Below are 15,711 nucleotides of genomic sequence, written 5' to 3'. Positions count from 1 at the left end.
TTTATCAAAAAGTCTGCTGCACACAACTGCTTTATGTGAGTGGCATTTTTTTAAAGTTACAAAAACAGTATTTGTACCAAAGTGTGGCTTACAGAAGAGCTAAGGGGTGTGGAAGTATATTTATACTTCCATATATTAATACATATAGAAATAGATACAGGTATGTATATATCTCAAAAATCTACTAGATTATTTGGTGTCTTCTAGCTTATTTTTTTAAGATTTGGAGATTTTTATGTATCAAGCATTGAAATGAGTCTTTCCACATTGAAGGATCACTGCCTTGAGGTAGAACAGAAACAATCCAAGAAAGGCATGGCATGATGTTACCAAGTGTCTGAGAGCAGGAGCGCAGTTCTCACTCCTCCACGGACTCTGTATGATATGAGATGGAAGAAGAATGTGGTAGGGGTGACTTCATTTCTATGAGCCCATGGCTTGCCTTTGTTTCTTTTTGAGAAGTGATCAGTATCTTAACAAATTTTTCACAACAAATGTACACATCAACTGAAAGATGCTTCTATCAGGACATCCCTAAAGCAGAATCAGGGATGACCGCTTAAATGAATATCGTGACCAGGAAGGTCGAATGGTACATTTTAGTTTACTTAACTTCTGTTTGGAGAACCTACTGTTTAATCTTCCTCATGATCAACTAGACCTCTGTCCCCCACTCCCAATAACATAAAACCTCAGACACACACTTTACATGCAGTAAGATATTTAGGAATGTGTGCAGGAGAACACAGATACCAAAGACGTTCCACCATTTCTTTATGGTGAAATTTGGGGCAAATCAGTTAACATATCTGAAACCACCATTTCTCATCTGGAAAACAATAGAATAATCATCCCCAAGAATGTTCTGTGAAGTGCATTTCAAGTCTCTTGTTTAGGTTACGCTTGCTATTGTCCCATCAGCCGAAGGAAGTCACAAGGCCAGCCCAGAGTCAGGGCAGGAGGCCGTATCAAAGGGCATGGACAGAGGGAGGCCATCTTTGCAAGATTACCACACTTGCTCTTAAGATTGGGAGAAGGAAGATGTCCTTCCTGGTTCCAGACGGCCTGACAACATTCTCAAAGAAAGAAAATCTTGCTGTTTCTCACCTCGCATCTCCTGCTCGCTGAGTATTTGATTCAGTGCTGTTCTTCCATTGCCAGTCTTCCACACAGCCTCCTTTTGACAAGGACTTGTATATCTCTGACTCCTGGCATAGTGCTGGGCAGATAGCAAATGCTCAATAAATAGTTTTCAATGAAGAAACGAATGTTTTGTGAGAGCTAAAATATAACATTTTAAAAGTGCTTTTTAACAAATAGGTAAAGGGCTTAGAATGCCTGTTTTCAGCCTTCTGGGCTACCTCTCGCAGGCTGCTGCCTCTTCTCCCCTAGCACACTGTGGCTTCTGCCACTTGTAATCACCAGCAAAGCCAGACTGCCTCATAGATTACATACATTTTGATTGCTCAGAATCAGGAGTCTTGCTGGTGACTGCACTGAGAGAGATTTCTGGCCCTGCTTAACTGTAGCAATTACATTCAGAACAATGGAAGGGCTGAAAGCCAGTGTGTCAGCCAAGCAAATGCTGCAAATGGCTGTCTCTTAAAAACAGTTAAAAGCTGTATTTTGAAAGGAAATGCATACACACACACACACACACACCCTAGTACAACACACCTCCACTACCACCACGAAAGCATTAGCCGTTTGCTTCCCAAAGCCGAAATAAACTACTTACATTTTACTCTCATTTTTGCTTTCTTGGGACATTTTTCTAGAGGTAAATGTATCTAATTTCCTACCTAACCCATATAACTCATGATTCTCACCTCCTCTTTAGTGGCTCTCAAAGAACAGATAACTTCATTGAGAGTTTTGCGTCTTGGCTCTGCCAACTCCCAATTGTTGTCCTCAATTTACAGCCGCAGAGAAATAGCTCCCTCAATGCTCTATGAGTGTTGAGTGCAAAATGCTGCTACAAGACTCTTGAGTCCAGGCGATTAATCGTCATTTCACAGTGCCTTCCAAGTTCTTCATTATTAACATTACACATATTATTTATGCATATTAATACAGTTATACATATTAACATATTATTTATACATATTTTTAACCTTATTTAGTACACTGCTATGTGACAGGCAGTGTTCTTAGTTCCTTAGATATATCATTTAATTTGATCCATTAAATCATACCATGAGGTTAGAAATGCTTTATTATTCCTAACTTACAGATGAGAAGACTGAAGCATGGATGGGGTGGTAACTTGCTAAAGATCTGTTATGATATTGGAGAGACAGGATGCACATTCAAACCTCTAACCCTGCACCCACACACACCTCGTCCCCGGGGCCACACTCAGGATTGAGAACCACTGAAACCTGGTCGCAGGCTACCTTTTCTTTCTTTCGTTTTAATTGAAGTATAGTTGATCTATAATATTATATAAGTTACTGGTATACGGTATAGTGATTCACAATTTTTAAAGGTTATACTCCATTTGTAGTTATTATAAAATATTGGCTGTATTCTCTGTGTTGTATAATATATGCTTGTAGCTTATTTTATACCTAACAGTCTGTACCTCTTAATCCCCTATATTGCCCCTCCCTGCTTCCCTCTCCCCACTGGTAACCACTAGTTTAATCTCTGTATCTGTGAGTATGCTTCTTTTTTGTTATATTCACTAATCTGTTGTATTTTTTAGATTTCACATATAAGTGATATCATACTGTAATTGTCTTTCTCTGTCTGACTTTTATTTCACTTAGCATAATGCCCTTTCAACCCCATGCATGGTGCATTGTCACCCCACTAGACTGCCCGCTGTTTGGGATGTGTGCGCACTCTGTGTTTCCCCAAGCGCTGGTCCCCAAACCTGGGATTTTCGTCTCCTTCCCTCTTCCCTGTGCTCACCTGGAGAAACTCCATCCCCAAGGCGTCCAGTGTCACTTTCATCCTGTGGATTTCTGTGCCCACCTCCTGTCCCTAGACAACATTTAATTATCTCCACAGCACTATGATCTGTCTTCCATCATGCCAGAGTTTATATGTCACTGTTAACTGTTTACTATTCTTTCTTTTCTTCTAGCTCTTTAAAGCAGGGATGGTATTGGAGGAGGTCATTGAGAGGCTGTGACTACAGGTTGACCCTTGAGCTGGACCTGGGCAATTAGGTCTCCTCACCTGTCCTCTGTCCTTGGAATGTGCATCCCACCTACTGTTCCCACACTAGGAACCATGTTCAAGGACTCAGCTTTGAGAGAGCATGTGTTGTTGAGACCATCTGGACACTATATGTGACTTAACCCCTTTAAGGCCTCTACATAAACGCTTTAAGATTCTGGAGGTCAGTGCAGAGACCTACTCGTCTTGTGGTGCCCAAGACAAGCCTCGTATGAAAATTCCCTTGCTTAGTAAACCTGCCGCCCCCCAATCTGAGTGGCCTGCCTCTTTCTTTGATCTCTCCATGCTCTCCGAGTATGAGGACCAGTTTCAGATTTCACCCAGGGAAGCTCCCAGGTTTCAAACGAACAGATGGCATTTTATTCTCTGCATTCTCTGTCTATTGAAGTGACTGGCCTATAGCAGATACACATGCATTTAATTATATTTTGAATTGATTTGATACAACTGCTTTAGCTGTCCTTTTGATTCTGTACCCAGTAAGGATTAGAACTAAATAAAATCAGAGACCCTTTCACCTAATTTTGCTCTCATTGGACATTTTTTAGTAAATCAATCACAGGTTTAGTCCTTTTTCAGAATGTTTCAGTCTGTGATTTTTGTTTCTGTGAGGTAATTTTAGTCCAATAAAAATAGCTGTTAGGTGTGTCAGGTCACTCTATGAATGTGGTGGCTTGAGTTTGCAGTTTGCTTTGTTTCTACCCTCTGACATTTCTCTAGCTCTCATTTCCTTTCCATTAATGGTTGGTTTACAGGCCTTTTATAAATTACTTTTAGCTATTAGTGAAATTTACCTGTTTTTCTTGAAAGTACCATGTGTTCAGATGAAGGCACCCATTTTAGAACCATCGTGTATAAAATCTTATTTTATGCTTTTTTGTATGATGCTAATATTAGTTTCTTCATGAGTTCTAAAATTTCTCTCTTAATATTGTTTCATTATAAGAAGTCAAGCGAGATCAAATATGATGTTCGATGTGATAAAATGTAACTTAATATACTAGTCCTGCAACAGTCTTTCAAGTTGATGTCGAAGCTTTTCCAGGCCTCTTAAAGAATAGAGAGGGGAGGTGGGAAATGGGAGCCCTGCCTTCTTCACAAGCACATACAAAGGCCAAGTGGAGCAGCAGTGCCCACCCTCTGGAATTTTGCCGTAAGGCCATTGCTTGCAGGTCTTGGTTTTCTACTCTTTGATGCTCCCTCCAGCATCTTGTGTCTCTCCGTTGGCTTGGCGTCCGCCTCTGTGTCGACTCTCCGGGGGTGATCACCATCTGGTTATTGTTCTTGGTGGGCTGCGAGTATACCTGCTGCTTCAGCTCTCTTCCAGAGTCTTCCCTTGTTTCTGTTACTCTGAATTGTGCCACCCCTACTATTCCACCTCGAGTCCCATTCTTTCCCAGACCCACACAATTCACTCCCGTTTAGATCCTTTCACTCCCAGAGCTGCCCACATCTAGATTGTCTCACATGGTGCCCAGGTCTTTACCTTTGTATTAGCTTCTCATCCTCAGAGTACGGCAGTAGAGGAGAAATGACCATATGTATATATTTTCCTTAGATGGCATAATAGAAATTTTTTTTAACATCTTTATTGGAGTATAATTACTTTACAATGGTGTGTTAGTTTCTGCTGTATAACAAAGTGAATCAGCTGTACATATACATATATCTCCAGGCATAATAGAAATATTACTGAAATATATTATAACTTGTTTCTGGTCCAGTTTCTGTTCTTAGTGAGCTGTGTAACATTAGGCAAACAATCGATGAGGAGTCTGCATCAGAATAACCTGTACAACCTTTTCAATACACAAATTTTTGTGTTCAATCATGGACCTGTTGAATCGGAATCTCAGGAATGTGCATATTTCAGATCTACATGATGGTCTTGATTTTGTTATCTCAAATTTCCCTCCAGGAATAAAATTTTTGTATATCAAAACTGTTTAAGAATTCAGGAGAATGAGACAGAAATATTAAACACTTGACTTTATCTAAACAGAAAAAATTTTTTCTTTAATGTTTATTCTACTTAGCCTTGTTTTAGCGTATTGTTTCAGGCGATTATCATGACCGAGGCTGCATTTTTATTTTTTATTTTATTTTGTTTTATTTTGTTTTATTTTATTTTACTATTTTTTTTGAATTTTTGAATTTTATTTTACTTATTTTTTTATACAGCAGGTTCTTATTAGTTACCTATTTTACACATATTAGTGTTTATATGTCAATCCCAATCTCCCAATTCATCCCACCGCCACCCCCATCCCCTGCTGCTTTCCCCCCTTGGTGTCCATACGTTTGTTCTCTATGTCTTGTCTCAATTTCTGCCCTGCAAACTGGTTCATCTGTACCATTTGTCTAGGTTCCGCATATATGCGTTAGTATACGATATTTGTTTTTCTCTTTCTGACTTACTTCACTCTGTATGACAGTCTCTAGATCCATCCACGTCTCTACAAATGACCCAATTTCGTTCCTTTTTATGGCTGAGTAATATTCCACTGTATATATGTACCACAACTTCTTTATCCATTTGTCTGTCGATGGGCATTTAGGTTGCTTCCATGACCTGGCTATTGTAAACAGTGCTGCAGTGAACATTGGGGTGCATGTGTCTTTCTGAATTATGGTTTTCTCTGGGTATATGCACAATAGTGGGATTGCTGGGTCATATGGTAATTCTGTTTTTAGTTTTTTAAGGAACCTCCATACTGTTCTCCATAGTGGCTGTATCAATTTACATTCCCACCAACAGTGCAAGAGAGTTCTCTTTTCTCCACACCCTCTCCAGCATTTGTTGTTTGTAGATTTTCTGATGATGCCCATTCTAACTGGTGTGAGGTGATACCTCATTGTAGTTTTGATTTGCATTTCTATAATAATTAGTGATTTTGAGCAGCTGTTCATGTGCCTCTTGGCCATCTGTATGTCTTCTTTGGAGAAATGTCTATTTAGGTCTTCTGCCCATTTTGGATTGAGTTGTTTGTTTTTTTAATATTGAGCTGCATGAGCTGTTTATATATTTTGGAGATTAATCCTTTGTCCATTGATTCGTTTGCAAATATTTTCTCCCATTTTGAGGGTTGTCTTTTCATCTTGTTTATGGTTTCCTTTGCTGTGCGAAAGCTTTGAAGTTTCATTAGGTCCCATTTGTTATTTTTGTTTTTATTTCCATTACTCTAGGAGGTGGATCAAAAAAGATCTTGCTGTGACTTATGTCAGAGTGTTCTTCCTATGTTTTCCACTAAGAGTTTCATAGTGTCTGGTCTTACATTTAGGTCTCTAATCCATTTTGAGTTTATTTTTGTGTATGGTGTTAGGGAGTGTTCTAATTTCATTCTTTTACATGCAGCTGTCCAGTTCTCCCAGCACCACTTATTGAAGAGACTGTCTTTTCTCCATTGTATATCCTTGCCTCCTTTGTCATAGATTAGTTGACCGTAGATGCATGGGTTTATCTTTGGGCTTTCTACCTTGTTCCATTGATCTATATTTCTGTTTTTGTGCCAGTACCATATTGTCTTGATTACTGTAGCTTTGTACTATAGTCTGAAGTCAGGGAGTCTGATTCCTCCAGCTCCGTTTTTTTCCCTCAAGACTTCTTTGGCTATTCGGGGTCTTTTGTGTGTCTCCATACAAATTTTAAGATTTTTCTGTTCTAGTTTCGTGAAAAATGCTATTGGTAATTTGATAGGGATTGCATTGAATCTGTAGATTGCTTTGGGTAGTATAGTCATTTTCACAATATTGATTCTTCCAATCCAAGAACGTGGTATATCTCTCCATCTGTTGGTATTATCTTTAATTTCTTTCATCATTGTTTTATAGTTTTCTGCATACAGATCTTTTGTCTCCCTAGGTAGGTTTATTCCTAAGTATTTTATCCTTTTTGTTGCAATGGTAAATGGCAGTGTTTCATTCATTTCTCTTTCAGATTTTTCATCATTAGTGTATAGGAATGCAAGAGATTTCTGTGCATTAATTTTGTACCCTGCAACTTTACCAGATTCATTGATTAGCTCTAGTAGTTTTCTGGTGGCCTCTTTAGGATTCTCTATGTATAATATCATGTTATCTGCAAACAGTGACAGTTTTACTTTTTCTTTTCAAATTTGTATTCCTTTTATTTCCTTTTCTTCTCCGATGGCCGTGGCTAGGACTTCCAAAACTATGTTGAATAATAGTGGTGAGAGTGGACATCCTTGTCTTGTTCCTGATCTTAGAGAAAATGCTTTCAGTTTTTCACCATTGACAGTGATGTTTGCTGTGGGTTTGTCGTATATGTTGAGGTATTTTTTATTATTTTTTATGTTGAGGTAGATTATGTTGAGGTAGATTCCCTCCATGCCCACTTCCTGGAGAATTTTTATCATAAATGGGTGTTGAATTTTGTCAAAAGCTTTTTCTGCATCTATTGAGATGATCATATGGTTTTTATTCTTCAATTTGTTAATATGGTGTATCACATTGATTGATTTGCGTATATTGAAGAATCCTTGCATCCCTAGGATAAATCCCACTTCATCATTGTGTATGATCCTTTTAATGTGTTGTTGGATTCTGTTTGCTAGTATTCTGTTGAGGATTTTTGCATCTATATTCATCAGTGATATTGGTCTGTAATTTTTTTTGTAGTATCTTTGTCTGATTTTGGTATCAGGGTGATCGTGTCCTCATAGAATGAGTTTGGGAGTGTTCCTTTCTCTGCAATTTTTTGGAAGAGTTTGAGAAGAATGGGTGTTAGCTCTTCTCTAAATGTTTGATAGAATTCACCTGTGAAGCCATCTGGTTCTGGACTTTTGTTTTTTGGAAGATTTTTAATCACAGTTTCAATTTCATTACTTGCGATTGGTCTGTTCATATTTTCTATTTACTCCTGGTTCAGTCTTGGAAAGTTATACCTTTCTAAGAATTTGTCCATTTCTTCCAGGTTGTCCATTTTATTGGCCTAAAGTTGCTTGTAGTAGTCTCTTAGGATGCTTTGTATTTCTGTGGTGTCTGTTGTAACTTCTCCTTTTTAATTTGTAATTTTATTGATTTGAGTCCTCTCCCTCTTTTTCTTGATGAGTCTGGCTAATGATTTATCGATTTTGTTTATCTTCTCAAAGAACCAGTTTTTAGTTTTACTGATCTTCGCTATTGTTTTTTTTGTTTCTATTTCATTTATTTCTGCTGTGATCTTGATGATTTCTTTTCTTCTGCTAACTTTGGGTTTTGTTTGTTCTTCTTTCTCTAGTTCCTTTAGGTGTAAGGTTAGATTGTTTATTTGAGATTTTTCTTTTTTCTTTAGGTAGGCTTGTATAGCTATAAACTTCCCTCTTAGAACTGCTTTTGCTGCATCCCATAGGTTTTAGATTGTCGTGTTTTCATTGTCATTTGTCTCTAGGTATTTTTTGATTTCCTCTTTGATTTCTTCAGTGATCTCTTGGTTATTTAGTAACGTATTGTTTAGCCTCCGTGTATTTGTGGTTTTTACGTTTTTTTTCCTGTAACTGATTTCTAATCTCATAGCATTCTGGTCAGAAAAGATGCTTGATATTATATCAGTTTTCTTAAGTTTACTGAGGCTAGATTTGTGACCCAAGATGTGATCTATCCTGGAGCATGTTCCGTGTGCACTTGAGAAGAAAGTGTAACATGTAACCTGCTGTTTTTGGATGGAATGTCCTATAAATATCAATTAAATCTCTCTGGTCTGTTGTGTCATTTAAAGCTTGTGTTTCCTTAGTAATTTTCTGTTTGGATGATCTGTCCGTTGGTGTAAGTGAAGTGTTAAAGTCCCCCACTATTATTGTGTTACTGTCGATTTCCTCTTTTATAGCTGTTAGCAGTTGCCTTATGTATTGAGGTGATCCTATGTTGGGTGCCTATATATTTCTAATTGTTATATCTTCTTGGATTGATCCCTTGACCATTATGTAGTGTCCTTCCTTGTCTCTTGTAGCATTCTTTATTTTAAAGTCTATTTTATCTGTTATGAGTATTGCTACTCCAGCTTTCTTTTGATTTCCATTTGCGTGGAATATCTTTTTCCACCCCCTCACTTTCAGTCTGTATGTGTCCCTAGGTCTGAAGTGGGTCTCTTGTAGACAGCATATATATGGGTTTTGTTTTTGTATCCATCTGCAAGCCTGTGTCTTTTGGTTGGAGCATTTAATTCATTTACGTTTAAGGTAATTATCGATATGTATGTTCCTATGACCAGTTTCTTAATTGTTTTGGCTTTGTTTTTGTAGGTCCTTTTCTTCTCTTGTGTTTCCCACTTAGAGAAGTTCCTTTAGCATTTGTTGTAGCTGGTTTGGTGGTGCTGAATTCTCATAGCTTTTGCTTGTCTATAAAGCTTTTGATTTCTCCATCGAATCTGAATGAGACCCTTGCTGGGTAGAGTAATCTTGGTTGTAACTTCTTCTCTTTCATCACTTTAAGTATATCATGCCACTCCCTTCTGGCTTGTAGCGTTTCTGCTGAGAAATCAGCTGTTAACCTTATGGGAATTCCGTTTTATGTTATTTGTCGTTTTTCCCTTGCTGCTTTCAATAATTATTCTTTGTCTTTAATTTTTGCCAATTTGATTACTATGTGTCTCGGCATGTTTCTCCTTGGGTTTATCCTGTATGGGACTCGCTGCGCTTCCTGGACTTGGGTGGCTATTTTCTTTCCCATGTTAGGGAAGTTCTGCACTATAATCTCTTCAAATATTTTCTCAGGTCCTTTCTCTTTCTCTTCTCCTTCTGGGACCTCTATAATGTGAATGTTGTTGCATTTAATGTTGTCCCAGAGGTCTCTTAGGCTGTCTTCATTTCTCTTCATTCATTTTTCTTTATTCTGTTCCGCAGCAGTGAATTCCACCATTCTGTCTTCCAGGTCACTTATCCGTTTTTCTGCCTCAGTTATTCTGCTATTGATTCCTTCTAGTGTATTTTTCATTTCAGTTATTGTATTGTTCATCTCTTTTTGTTTGTTCTTTAATTCTTCTAGGTCTTTGTTAAACATTTCTTGCAGCTTCTTGATCTTTGCCTCTATTCTTTTTCCAAGGTCCTGGATCATCTTCACTATCATTATTCTGAATTCTTTTTCTATAAGATTGCCTATCTCCACTTCATTTCGTTGTTCTTCTGGGGTTTTATCTTGTTTCTTCATCTGGTACATAGCCCTCTGCCTTTTCATCTTGTCTGTCTTTCTGTGAATGTGGTTTTTTTCCACAGGCTGCAGGATTGTAGTTCTTCTTGCTTCTGCTGTCTGCCCTCTGATGGATGAGGCTATCTAAGAGGCTTGTGCAGGTTTCCTGATGGGAGGGACTGGTGGTGGGTAGAGCTGGCTGGCGGCTGTTCTGGTGTGCAGAGGTCAGTAAAAGTTTAATCCACTTGTCTGCTGTTGGGTGGGGCTGGGTCCCCTCCCTGTTGGTTGTTTGGCCTGAGGTGACCCAACACTGGAGCCTCCCTGGGCTCTTTGGTGGGGCTAATGGTGGACTCTGGGAGGGCTCAGGCCAAGGAGTATTTCCCAGAAATTCTGTTGCCAGTGTCCTTGTCCTCACGGTGAGACAGAGCCAACCCCCACCTCTGCAGGAGACCCTCCAACACTAGTAGGTAGGTCTGGTTCAGTCTGTGGGGTCACTGCTCCTTCCCCTGGGTCCCGATGCACACACCACTTTGTGTGTGCCCTCCAAGAGTGGAGTCCTTGTTTCCCCCAGTCCTGTCGAAGTCCTGCAATCAAATCCCGCTAGCCTTCAAAGTCTGATTCTCTAGTAATTCCTCTTCCTGTTGCCGGACCCCCAGGTTGGGAAGCCTGACGTGGGGCTCAGAACCTTCACTCCAGTGGGTGGACTTCTGTGGCATAAGCGTTCTCTAATTTGTGAGTCACCCACCCAGCAGTTATGGGATTTGATTTTATTGTGAGTGCGCCCCTCCCACCATCTCATTGTGGCTTCTCCTTTGTCTTTGGATGTGGGGTATCTTTTTTGGTGAGTTCCAGTGTCTTCCTGTTGATGCTTGTCCAGCAGTTAGTTGTGATTCCGGTGTTCTAGCAAGAGGGAGTGAGAGCACGTCTTTCTACTCCGCCATCTTGAATCAATCCTCCATTTTTATTTTTTAAATAAAATGCACAGAATTTGAGTCATATGGAAGAGTAACCACAAATAGTACTTTTTAAATTCTGAGTAGCTGTTGCACAGATTTCTCAAAATCTCCAAAAGTCATTGTTAATTTTCATTCATGATAATTAACACCACATAATATGACTTCTGAGGAACTGATTTTCCCATAAAAGACCAATGGGATTGCACCTAACATCATGCCTTATACATGCAATAACTATTGTCCCGTGACAATATAGTCTGTACTTTGGAGCATGAAAATTCTAAATAGAAAAAAAATCACTGGTGCCAGTTGAGCTGCTTGCTGGAGGTGAAAAGACAGCATTAAAGGGAAAGGAGAAGAATTAATTTATAACATAGCAGGGGAAGTTGTATCAAGTCATTGGCTTCTGCTTAACAGGGTAGGTTTTTTCACTTTATAGCCACGTTGAAAATCTTTTCTTCCTCCAAAAAGACAGGGCAGTTTACACAGTCTCTTCAACCACCACATCCAGAGGCAGAGCAGAGAAAGTTGTCATTTGAGGGTAACCGGTAACAATCGCCTTGTAGTGAAGACTGAATGAAACAGAGCTTTTAACGTAAAATAGGAAATCAGAAGAGAGATAAATAGGGCTATGAATTTACAGCTGATGAAGAATACCTATCTTGAAATCCTGATATTTTTGCAGTTGTAGAGAGAGACTGAGAATTCTACTCATGTAATTTAAAAGCCACAATCATGAAAAAAGTCCATTTTGGCCAAGATTAAGAACAGCACAGACAATTAACAAATGGCATGGAACCAGAATATAAGGTCTGGAGTGTGCTAAAGCAAAGAGAATTCATTACAGACACTCCTGACTGTAGGTTTACCGTGTTCTTAGTAGGCAGGAGTCAACACCAACGTTGCACACTGTACATATAGTGTGCATTCACTTTCTCTCTCTTCATATTTAAGTTAATCGTTTGGTAAACTCCATGTTACTAATTTCATGATGTTTTTCAATCATTTTTTTAAATCAATTTGGTTGTTGTCTGTATACAATTTGAATAAGAGACACATTTAAAAGATTGTTCTACTCAACTGGGTGGACCTAATTAGCAATTAAGTAGAACATAGAATTTAAAAGTTCCAACATTTGCGCTTCTCTGATGGCGCAGTGGTTAAGAATCCACCTGCACGTGCAGGAGACACGGGTTCGAGCCCTGGTCCGGTAAAATCCCACATGCTGTGGAGCAACTAAGCTCACATGCCACAACTACTGAGCCGCACGCCTAGAGCCCGTGCTCCAAAACAAGAGAAGCCACCGCAAGGAAAAGTCTGTGCACTGGGACGAAGAGCAACCCCTGCTCGCGGCAACTAGAGAAAGCCTGTGTGCAGCAACAAAGACCCAACGCAGCCAAAAAATAAATAAATAAATTTATAAAAAGAAAAAAGTTCCAGCATTTACAGAATGGTGATTGAGCATTGTCAAGCTTTGTTTTGCTTTCTTTTGGGGAGAGTAAATTCTCCAACAAGGTGAAGTCTTTTTTTTTTTTTTTTTTTTAGCACACGGGCTCAGTAGTTGTGGCTCACAGGCTCAGTAGTTGTGGTGCACGGACTTAGTTGCTCCGTGGATGGGATCTTCCCAGACCAGGGCTCGAACCTGTGTCCCCTGCATTGGCAGGCAGATTCTTAACCACTGCACCACCAGGAAAGCCCCCCGTGAAGTCTTAAATGAGAAATAAAGTCAAGTTTCTTTCTATAAATCTGTTCCATCTTCTCTCATTTCCTGTTCCTGTTTCCCACTAATCACCTCACTTGCTTTCTTCCTCTCTTCCTTAATTCCTTCCTTCTCTTCTTCCCTTTTCAGTATCTATACCCTTCCATTCCTCCCATAAACATATCTTGAGTAGCAAACACAGTGCATATTTTACTTTCCTTTATTTTCCTCTGTGCCTAATGAAAAATGCCCCAAAGGATCATTCTCACTGGGTTCCTGCTACAGAGTCAAGTCTCACAGCCCTGAAATGATGCTCTCTGGTGCATAGCTTTGCTGAGTTGGGCACACACAGCAGCACTAAAATAACAGGATACTCAGACAATGCTGTCTCGTGAACTGAAGTGTGGCAGCTGCAAGTAAGAAGGGTGAAAAAACACTTTAAAGATGTACTGAAGCATGGAGGTGAGCAATCTGGCATAGCAGGAGCTCCTAGGTAACAGCTGAAGCAGACAGAGAGAATGGCCTGGTATTTAGAAATTGAAAACTAAATTTTACCTGAATATGAGGATATAGCAACTGATACTGCAACTTCCTAGGATTGATGTTTTTCTTAAGGTGGAATGCTTTCTTAATTGTTGATCTGTTTAGCCATACCAGGATTGCCATAAGTAGTGTCAATCTTGAAAAAAGTCCAACAATTTGAAAGGTAGCTAAGTATATTACCCAAGCGACTTAATAAAAAGTATGAGCTACAGTGCTTTGGAAAATGGAGAAGCAGCTGACTAATCCTATGAAGAGTGCTTTCATTTTTTTATTTGTTATATAGGATACACCAGGCTGTACCTGACCTTCAATTATTGATAGACTGATGACTGATCAATAGATCAAAAGATAGGTATGGGAGGAACATATGTAGAAAACTGGGGATTATAGCCAGGTATTCTGAAAATTCAGGCAGAGTGATGGGCTCTCCATTGCAATGTACTTGGAGGAATGTTTTATAGAGGATAAGAAAGTACATGGGGGCTTCCCTGGTGGCACAGTGGTTAAGAATCCTCCTGCCAATGCAAGGGACTTGGGTTCCAGCCCTGGTCCAGGAAGATCCCACATGCCATGGAGGAACTAAGCCCATGCGCCACAACTACTGAGCCTGCGCTCTAGAGTCCACGAGCCACAACTACTGAGCCTGCATGCCACAAGTACTGAAGCCCACGTGCCTAGAGCCCGTGCTCTGCAACAAGAGAAGCCACCACAATGAGAAGCCCACACACCACAACAAAGAGTAGCTCCCACTCGCAGCAACTAGAGAAAACACACGTGCAGCAATGAAGACCCAACACGGCCAAAAATAAAAATAAATAAAATAAATAACTAACTAAATAAATTTATTTATTTAAAGAAAAGAATTTAAATTATTTAAAAAAAAAGAAAGTACATGGAACTCAGGGTCAGCCAATGAATTTGTGTCATATCTAAGGGCAGACAACCTGGAGCATGATAGTATGTGGTGTATGTTGACTTGCTTTATAAAGCACAGTCAGAGGAGTTTGAACAACTTCCTTACAGCTTCTGTATCTCTGAAGAGGTGTGAAATATTATTGCTTCCACATGAGCGTTCCTTAGAGACAGTATTCTCTCTCTCTCTTATGTGTTTGAGTAGATGATGGATACTGAGAATTCTTTTTTCTTTAACTGTAGTATAGAACAAGAGTATAAAGCAACACGTTTTAAAGAACAAGGACGTTTCCCATATCACCTCAATAACATGGTCATAGTGGATACAATTAGTAATCCCCTAACGTTATCTCTGTTCTGCCCATATTCAGATTCCTTTCATTGTTCACAAAATGTCTTTGCAGTCAGGTGTCCAAACCAGAATCAATCCAGGGCCAAACATCACATATGATTATACATCCAATCATTCTCTCTTGCTTTAGAAGAGAGTTTTTGTTTGTTTTCTTTCCTTCTTCAACAGCAGAGTCTTACTGAAAAAACAAAGCATAACAAACAAAACCCTACTCTGTTATCCTGCAGAGTACTTTCTTACTTTCTGGATTTGGCTCTTTATTTTCTCCTAGTGTCATTTTTTTCTCATTTCTCTGTTTTCTGAATTTCCAGTATTTTGGAAATTAGCTCTAAACCTTGAGTTAAAATTAAGCATTAATAATTAGAATGTCCAGCACAGTAAATAAATCACGTTTTGTATCGTAACAACACTATGAGGGGGATCATTATTGCCCCCTATTTTTAGCTGAGAAAAGTGTGGTTCAGATAAAGTAGTTTACCTATCTCCTACACTTAGGAACTGTACAATTTTATTGAGGTACATTGGAAATATAATAAAATAAAAGGTACATATTAAAAGTGTACAACGTGATACATTTTAACATATGCCCACATTCATGATACCACCACCACAAACAAAATAACAAACATTTTCATAACCCCCAAAAGTTTCCTCATGCCATTTTTGTAATCCAGCCCTTCCTCACCACTGTTTCCAGGTAATCACTGACCTTTCTGTCATTATGAACCTGTTTTTGTTTTAAAGAATATTCTATGAATAGAATAATACAGTAAGTACTCTTTTTGACTGCTTTAATTTACTGAACATATTTTTGAGAGTCATCCATTTTTCTTAATATCCATGATTTGTACCTCTTTTATTGCTGAGTGGTCTTCCACTGTATGAATATACCACAATTGGTTTAATCATTTCAGGTTTTGGCTGTAGATAAAGATGCTATA

The sequence above is a fragment of the Balaenoptera physalus genome (genome assembly GCF_965194825.1).
Source record: "Balaenoptera physalus genome assembly, chromosome: 21".
NCBI classification, from domain to species: domain Eukaryota; kingdom Metazoa; phylum Chordata; class Mammalia; order Artiodactyla; family Balaenopteridae; genus Balaenoptera; species Balaenoptera physalus.
Note: the sequence above shows the minus strand (reverse complement) of the source record.